The 9,304-nt window shown below is 42.5% G+C and overlaps 1 long non-coding RNA gene across 1 annotated transcript; it reads left to right on the top strand.

The window, feature by feature from the left end:
- Window positions 1-8,795: 8,795 nt before the first annotated feature.
- On the top strand, window positions 8,796-9,095 carry LOC126400689 (uncharacterized). Its single transcript, XR_007570995.1, has 2 exons — window positions 8,796-8,916; window positions 8,966-9,095. It is a non-coding gene; the product is annotated as an uncharacterized LOC126400689 (long non-coding RNA).
- The last annotated feature ends 209 nt before the right edge of the window (window positions 9,096-9,304 follow it).

Here is a 9,304-nt window from a genome sequence, read left to right as displayed (position 1 = left end):
CTTTACTACTGATATGAAAACTTTGGTTATATTTATTAATTTTACTACAATCAGAGTTCCAAATCAATAGTTTAGTGTATTTTATGAGACTGATATCCTTAACTGGCTATGATTTTTCCCTTTTTGGGAATGGTGCCTCATGAAGTGATTTAATGTGAATTAAGTCACATTATTTAATATCGTCGTTGTCGTCCTCCGCTTATCTGGGTTCGGGTTGCGGGGGCAGCAGCCTCAGCAAAGAAGCCCAGACAGCCCTCTCCCCAGCCACTTCCGTCAGCGTTCCCAGGCCAGCCAGGCGATGTAATCCCTCCAGCGTGTCCTGGGGCAGCCCCGAGGTCTCCTCCCGGTTGGACATGCCCGAAACACCTCCCAAGGGAGGCGTCCGGAAGGCATCCTTACCAGATGCCATTATTTAATATAATTAATAATAATTATTAATCATTATGAATTATTTCTGATAGCCATTTTGATACTTACCATTTATTGGAGATCTATTCTGAGCCTAGGTCCCAACCCTGTGTGTTTCACCCAGGAGATACCTGTGCATCACATACAGACACTAAAGAGTGCCTTGTGCATCAGTATGAGATGCCGTGGGGGAGTGGCAAAATGTATTTAACAAACTGGGAATGAAAATGGGTTGGATAACTTTACATTTATCAAGCCATCCCTCCAGGAAAATGTATTCCAACATGCATTGGGTAAGACGCACAGTACACAAGGATGGTTACCAGTTTATCAGAGGGTAAAAACATTCACAACTACTGGCAATTTAGATTTTCAAGTTCACCTGACCTGTATGTCTTTGAACTGTGAAGAGAAACTGCCCCCCTGGGAGAACCCTATGCAGACACAGAGGTAGCATGCTGACTTAAATGCAAAGTCACAGGACAGTAAGCTCATGAGTTTGTGTTTCTAAAGTAGAATAAGGTATGTTTCCATCTCATTTTTACTTAACATAACTTGGTACCAATGTAGTGTTGGCTGCTGTGGGTATCTTCTGATGTTGAGGCAGGTTCTCTGCTTGGCTACCCTGCTGCACACTGAATAGGTTCAGTTTACAAATACAGATGACTGATTTCAGATGACAACATTTTTTTAATGATTCAAAAATCAAAACACACATTAAGAAAAAGTGTTGAAACAGTGAAGACAGTTTGGCTCCAGGTTAAACTGAAGAAAGGAATAAAAGAAAGAAATGTAGTAGCTGCCTACTCATTCTCTTCTTCACCACCTCCTCATCCTCTCTCTCCTACAAGTCTCTGCTTCCCCTGATTAATGAACTCTTCAGCTCAAGGATACATCTATGTAACACACAGATTTATCTCATGTCTTTATGCAGCAGAGCTCTAACCCGAGCACAGCACATTTCCTGTGTATATTGTCTCTCTCATTATAGAGCAAAGTTCTCCCATCTGTCATGACAAACTAGATACAATCCATAACATCAATCACATTCTGCCATGTACAGTAACGTTTCTTAATCACAGCCTGTTCCAGGTTGGCCAAGACAGGTCATATCTTTATTATGGTATCGCACATATTCTCCATAACATCAATCATAGTGTTGCATGCGAATTAAAGTATGCTGAGACTTTATCTTTCAGTTGAATTTATTAGATATAACATCCATCATTGCTTAGTGTATGTACTTTATGGCAATAAGTGTATATAGATGGAAAGCTTTTATCATCAATCATACAATATGGGGTATGTTAGATTTAACATATCTTTATCATACAGCAACATATGTGTTGTATCAGTGTTGATATTTAAAACATTGGTAGTCAAGACTGTCCTTTTTCCACATCATGTTTAAAGGGTAGACTCTTTTCCAAATTGTGGCCAAATAATGCTCAAATTTAAGTGATTTTTGTTCTCTCAAAGTATATCTTATCACATTCTGACATCAGATAAAATGATATTTGGTTTTGTCATCTTAATTTGAGCCAATTTCCTTTGTTTAGTCACTGTTACGGCCCTTGATGGAGCCCAGGGGATGAAGGGCGTAACACAATGAAAAGAACCGGGATGAAAAGGATGAGAGGAAAACTTATACATTTATTTATAAGAGACAAAAAAAACACAAGAGAGGTCTCCACAACAACTGAAAGCGAGCTCTCCAAAAGGTGAGGCCGATCTGCCTAAACAGGGCAACAAAACACAATGGATATTACCAGACAGTCAAGCCACCTACAAAATAGTGCGGAATAACACACTCTTCACCAAAAGAACAATCTTACCGACAACCGGCACACAACCGCCTCTAGAAGTGGTCAAGGAATACACACAGCTCACCAAGTGGCTGTCTCGGAAGACTCCAAAAGGGGAAAATCTGCCTCTCTGTGAAGGTTTTTATGCTGCCCCAGGGCCTGATGGGTAACGGCTCACAGGTGTGAGTAGTAACCAGCCATTTGCAATAGGAGGGGAGGGGCCAAACCTGGAGACAGCAGAGAAAAGAAAAAACAACCATCCACACACACACGGCCCCGCAGCCGTAACAGTCACAACATGTATTAGCCAGGCTTTGCATGTTTTATTATTTTCAATTAATAACCATACAGAGATGCAGTTGGTCATGATGCTCTCTATCGTGCTCCTGTAGCAAGTGGTGAGGATTGGAGGGGGGAGATGTGCTCTTCTCATCCGGCAGACGTAGTGCAGACGCTGCTGGGCTTGCTTTCCCGTCTCTGCTGTGTTTTGGGACCAGGTTAGACTGCCCATAATGTGCAGGCAGTAGCATGGATAGAGAAATGGTCACTGTTCCAGGAATATAACAGCCATGTTGATGGGACATTCTGAGCTTTAGTAATGTCAAATGTACATGTGAACTTTCGGAGGTCCAGGTTGCGAACTTCCCCAGAGGTCCACAACCTGGGTGTCACTCTGGAATCCACCCTTACTTTCCAGTCTCACATTGAAAACAATCACTAAATCTGCTCTCTCCCACCTGAAAAATATTTCCAGATGCTGGTCATCACTCTCTGGGTTCATGGCAGAGACCCTTGTCTCTGTCTGGGGTCTTGTCTTGGGTACCCAACAAGGAACCTAGACAGTATCTACAAAACTGCTGTTAGGGTTCTCACCTGTACCAAGCCCTGGCAGCACATCACTCTCACCTTCATCCAACTTCCCTGGCTTCCGGGTCAAATCCTCCATCCACTACAAGCTCCTCCTCACCTACAAATCCCTTCATGGTCTTTCCCCCAGTACCTGTCTGACCTCCTCCACCCCTTTACCCCGTCCCAGAACCTACGGTCATCAGACATGGGTGTGCTCTCGACCACCCACACCAACCTAAGAGCTTTTGGTGACAGAGCAATCAGTGTGGCAGCCCCCACCCTCTGGACATCTCTCCAGGCAGAGATCAACAAAGCCCCATCTCTGGACATTTGCAAAAACTGCTGAAAAACCCAGTTTTTTAACAGGGCATATGGCCTCTATAACTTACTCATCTCTGACAATCAGACAATAATTGCTGTTATTATTTATGGATTTATTTTTTTTTTTTGTAATTTTCTATTTATTTATTTATTTCACTTAGTTATTTTTATTTCTTTTCGTACTCTTAAAGGCAGCCTTGGGTACCTTAAAAAGCGCCAAATAAATCCAAATTATTATCATTATTAATAGTCCAACAAGTAAAAGTTAAAACTAATGGCTCTTGGCACTCCTGTTATTATTTTTTGACTAACTTTTCACTTTGCTACTTAAAGGGATGTATAGTTCCAGTGAGTTCAGTGAGTAACACTGTAGCTACATGTTTTTGCATTTATTTGTCTACATTTCGGCAAATTGGTACTATAAAACGTATGCCAAATTAGCCATTAGCAGGTCCTGTTTGCATTATACCCATGAATGCACAGCAGGCTATCATGGGACTACTTTGATACTAAAATAAACTTAAAAACATAATGATTCTCAGGCAAGTTCTGAAGTTATAAGCGTGCATCTTTTTTTCTATGATTTCTCAGCAGATTTAAGGATGTTTATTTGAAGTGGACATAATTACATCTTTAGACAGTCACACTGAATCTAAAAATATTTGTATCATGTTGATGTGTGAAGGAGTGTGATTTTCTTTTATGCAAACTGTGTCACTCAGTGGCGAGCAGTTAATGCCTGTGCAGAGCTGCTGAAAGAGAAAAAGAGAAAAAGAAGAAGTAATGGGGCGGTTTTCATCCCTGATAAAACCAAACATAAAATCTCAAAATGATCAGAAGGTGTTATTTATTAAAAGGTGCTACTCACAGTAATTCACCAAACTATCTTTACCACGTTAACTGCGACACATTAATATAAAACAACTAACAGTGTCACTGCTAAGAATACTGTCATCCAACAACTTCAGCTCTGGATTTGGCACTGTGTTGCTCACTGGCAGTCAAGTTCTGCTGGTAATCTGCTGAATTGCTTTACAGTCATTTACTTTATGACACAAAGCAGGAACAGGGTGTCGTTTTCCAGGAAAAAATAACTAAAACTCTCAGATTTTCTGGCAACAGTAGATAATCACAGCACTAAAGGGTTGGGAATCACTGCCAGTGATCACTGAATTACATTCTAACCTACAACTGGAGGTCTTTCTCCTCCTCGCTCATGGAGCTATTCGAATTTCCGCTCCATTGCTGACAGCTCCTCCAGGCTGCCCTGCTTAATATTGCTCCACGCCCAACTCAGATTTCCCCTCTGCTCCAATCAGATTGCTCACCGCTCACATAGTTTTCTTTGGAAAGTGCTTTGCAAACTTCTTTGTTGAACTCACAGCAGCCATTTTTTACATCAGAAAACAGTGTGTTTTTGTAAGACACAGATGCATTCTAGGTTGGGAATGCTTCAAACTCATGGTGTGAGTAGTACCAGAGTGAAATTGCAGGGTTAGGGTTAGAGAGCAGGAGATAAGGCGACCCTCCAACTTAAAAACAGATAAATATATGCGCTGCACTCCATCAATTATCCTTAAGTTCTCACTCTGCTACACTTACATGTTGTGATCAACTCATCAAATCACTGCCTGTCATGTTAGGTATCCTCCTGCATCTGTTGTTGACATTCCAGGACATTGTGTCAATTTATACCTGTTACTTGCAAAGTGTCTTTTCAAAATACCCTTCAGTTTCCACAGGAAATGTACAGTTTCTTCTCCTGAGACGGGCTTTTTGAAAATAAACTTACAATGTGGTAAAACACTGCCTATTTAAATTTATTTCCTTGTGCAACAAAATCACGTTAAATTACGTCATCTGTCAGAGTTATAAAACTGACGCAACTTTTTGTGGCAATATGATATGCCGCCAGGCAGCATCAGTGTAGAATGCTGCCTGGCGGCGCATCATAACGCTGCAGAGGGTGTCTTTTTGTGTCTGTGTCTAATGGCAAAATCACCGACAGAGTGTCGGTATTTGATGATTTGGGAATGAGAACAGGCTGGTCAAATGCTGCCCAACTTTGCTGGGCTGGCAATTAAATCAAGGATGGACAATAATGTAATGACACAAGCTATGTAGGGTTTGGTAAAATAGGGAAGTTACACTATCAGGAGCCATAAATCATGTTAATCACTGTTTATTTTTACTTTAGTTATTATCTGGAATCAAGATCATTTTTTTTTTGCAGTGGTTTTAAATTTTTAACTGATACATGTAGGACCTTTAAATACTAACATATATATTTTGAAACAGATGCAACAGTAGCTCCTTGTCTCATTTTACTATAATTAATAAGGCATGTCAACATATGGAATAATTTACTGGACAAATCTGATGTCCTGGACAGGTGGACTCAATATGTAAATCATGATTGTTTTACCGGCGGCACGGTGGTGTGGTGGTTAGCACTGTCGCCTCACAGCAAGAGGGTTGCCGGTTCGATCCCGGGTGTGGGAGCCCTTCTGTGCGGAGTTTGCATGTTCTCCCCGTGTCAGCGTGGGTTCTCTCCGGGCACTCCGGCTTCCTCCCACAGTCCAAAGACATGCAGATTGGGGACTAGGTTAATTGATAACTCTAAATTGTCCATAGGTGTGAATGTGAGCATGAATGGTTGTTTGTCTCTATGTGTCAGCCCTGCGATAGTCTGGCGACCTGTCCAGGGTGTACCCTGCCTCTCGCCCGATGTCAGCTGGGATAGGCTCCAGCCCCCCCGCGACCCTCAAGAGGATGAAGCGGTTAGAAGATGAATGAATGAATGAATGATTGTTTTACCTTGCAGATAAAGTCACTTTGGAATTCCATGCACTGTTCTGCAACACAAGCCATTATTCATGGTACATCTAGGCAGACTTAACATGTCTTTTTATCTAACCTTACAGTGTTGCAAGCAGTGCAGCATCAGTAATCATGCCAACATACTTCACCACACTGCACTCTGGACTGGCCTTGTCACAATGAGCCAGAGCAGAGATGATCCATCATCCATGTCTTGGTACAGAAACCGCCACTTAAAGTCCAAGGAGAGAAGCCTCATGTGTCTTCATATAGACAGATCCCTAACTAGGCACATCTCTCTAACACAACTGTAGGACTAGAAAGACAGTGTGGGCTTAAATGCCCACTCTGACAGGAAACTGGGGAACGAGGTAAACCTTATTCTTCCAGGGGCATGCATTTACAAATAGGGCTGTATATCAAAATTCAAATTACAGTTCAATTGTGGGGAAAATTCATATTCAATCTACAATGATCTGTTTTAATTTAAAATTCATAGTGTATAAGCACAAGTCCCATTACCCTACCTGTGTTGTTGTTGTTGTGTTTTTTTACTTAGAATGTAAAAAAAACTAGCAAGCCATGCTGACTGGATAATCAGACACCAAACAGTCAAAGAGGTAAAGTGAAGACGCATTTTGGATTCAACACCATTGTTGGAAAAATTGTAGGTAAAGATTAAGTGTTTTGCTGACTTTGTACTACCTTACACTTCAGAAACCCTAGGAGATGAAACCATGAAAAGACAGGGTTGTGCTATTTACAAAGCTTGACGTATAGGCAGCCATTTACACAATGGGCATCGATCAGCAACGCTTGCAAACATTTTATACATTACATATCCATCCATCCATCCATCCATCAATATTCATATTCATATTCAGGCTGAGCAAAGTATTCCAGTCGTCCCTCTCCCCAGCAAGGTTTTCTAACTCCTCCTGGGAGATCCTGAGATGCTCTCAGGCCAGATGAGATATGTAATCCCACCAGTGGGTTCTGGGTCCTCTCCAGGGTCTCCTACCAGTTGGGCATGTCAAGAAAACCTTTAAGGTTAGTGCTAACTAGGTATCATGCGAAATAATCAGAGCATGGACTCAGGAGGTATCCTGATCAGATGCTTGAACCACCTCAACTCACCCCTTCCGACACGGAAGTAGCAGCAGCTCCACTCCGAGATCCTTCAGAATGTCTAAGCTCCTCACCCTATCTCTAAGGCTGAGCCCAACCACCCTACAGAGGAAACATATTGCAGCCGCTTGTATGGATGATCTAATTTTTTTGGTCACCACCCAAAGCTCATGACCATAGGTGAGGGTCGGAAAATATAGTGTATCAAGAGTTTTGCCTTCTTGCTCTTCACCACGATGGTCCAGCGCAATACCCGCATCATTGTTGATGCCACACCCAACCACCTGTCCATCTAGTGCTCCATTTTATCCCCACTCATGAACAAGACCCAGAGATACTTAAACTCCTTCACATGTGGCAGTAATTTTTCCAATCCAGAGGGGGCAATCCACTGTTTTCCAACTGAAGCACTCATACTGACACTCATATGACCACTTCACACTTTGCTGCAAACTGCTGCAGTGCATGCTGGAGGTCATGGCAGGATGAAGCCAACTTCCTACATCATCTGCAAAGAGCAGAGATGCGGTTCTCAGGTCCCCAAACTGGACCCCTTCCTCCCCCCCTGGCTGCGCCTTGAAATCTTGCTCTAAATATCACAAACAGAAACGCTGACAAAAGACAAACCTGCAGAGGCCAACATCCACTGGAAAAGTGTTTGAATTTGTGCCGGGTATACGAATACAACTCTCACTCTCAGGGGGAAGCTGTCATGAGCCTTCTCCAAGCCCACAAAACACATGTAGACTGGATGGGCAAACTCCCATGACCCCTCCAGCAGGCCTTCAAGGGTAAAGAACTGGTGCACTTGTCCATAGCCAGTACAGAATCTAGACGTAAAACAGGCCTGAATCCAAAGTTCAAGTCTGTGTCAGAGCCTCCTTTCCGGCAACCTAGAAAAAAGGACCCCAGGAAGGCTGAGCAGGGTAAAACCCTGATAATTGGAACACATCCTCTGGTCCACTTTTTTAAAACTGGGTGCCACTCCACAGGCACCATACCAGCCTCCACATGACACTGAAAAAGCATGCCTTTTCAGTGTTGGTTATGGTGATGGAAAAGACTTGGTAACATACTTTAGAAAGCATTTTTAGAGATACAAAATTATGATATAAGAAGTTTACATAACTTATTGTCATAAGATAGGTTGCAGAATAAAAGATTAATATTACGGTGTGTTTTGTGTCCACAGTCATTCATTTTTGTAAATTTCAAAATACCTTATAAAACATCCAAAATAAAGTTTTAGATGTTATGTGCTCATTTTATTTATTTATTAAGCTTCACTGGGACACTGGAATTCCCAGTCCATTTTCTGTCCTGGTTTTCTGATTTGTGAGGAAAATTAACTGTGAAATGAACATTTAGGCAGAAAAATAAGGCATCTGTGACAAATCATCCACTCGCTGTGTCCTTGTGTCAATGTCATTACATCACGCGACTGCGCACATGCACATTGGGGCGGCAGTAGCTCAGTCCATAGGGACTTGGGTTGGGAACCGGAAGGTCGCCTGTTCAAGTCCCCGTCTGGACCAAAAATATGGTAGCTGGAGAGGTGCCAGTTCACCTCCTGGGCACTGCCGAGGTGCCCCTGAGCAAAGCACGTGCCAGTTCACCTCCTGGGCACTGCCGAGGTGCCCCTGAGCAAAGCACCGAACCCCCCAACCGCTCAGAGCGCCTGTCATGGGCAGCCTACTCTGACATCTCTCCACTTAGTGCATGTATAGGTCCTGTTTGTGCATGTGTGTGTTCGGACCTGTGTGTAATTGACAACAGAGTGAAAAATTGAATTTCCCCTCGGGGATTAATAAAGTATATAAAAAAAATGCAAATACACACAAAACACACACATTTGTCGTGCTGTCAGAGAGCACACGTGTTTATGATGTGTCCCATCGAGGAACGGTGAGACAAACATGTACAAGGTAATTGTGGAAATGTCAAGTAGATGGCATGCAATTATAGAGGTGTGT

The sequence above is a fragment of the Epinephelus moara genome, chromosome 14 (assembly GCF_006386435.1).
Source record: "Epinephelus moara isolate mb chromosome 14, YSFRI_EMoa_1.0, whole genome shotgun sequence".
Lineage (NCBI taxonomy): Eukaryota > Metazoa > Chordata > Actinopteri > Perciformes > Serranidae > Epinephelus > Epinephelus moara.
The sequence above is the reverse complement of the archived record's forward strand: the minus strand, read 5'-3'. Positions and strand labels throughout refer to the sequence as shown.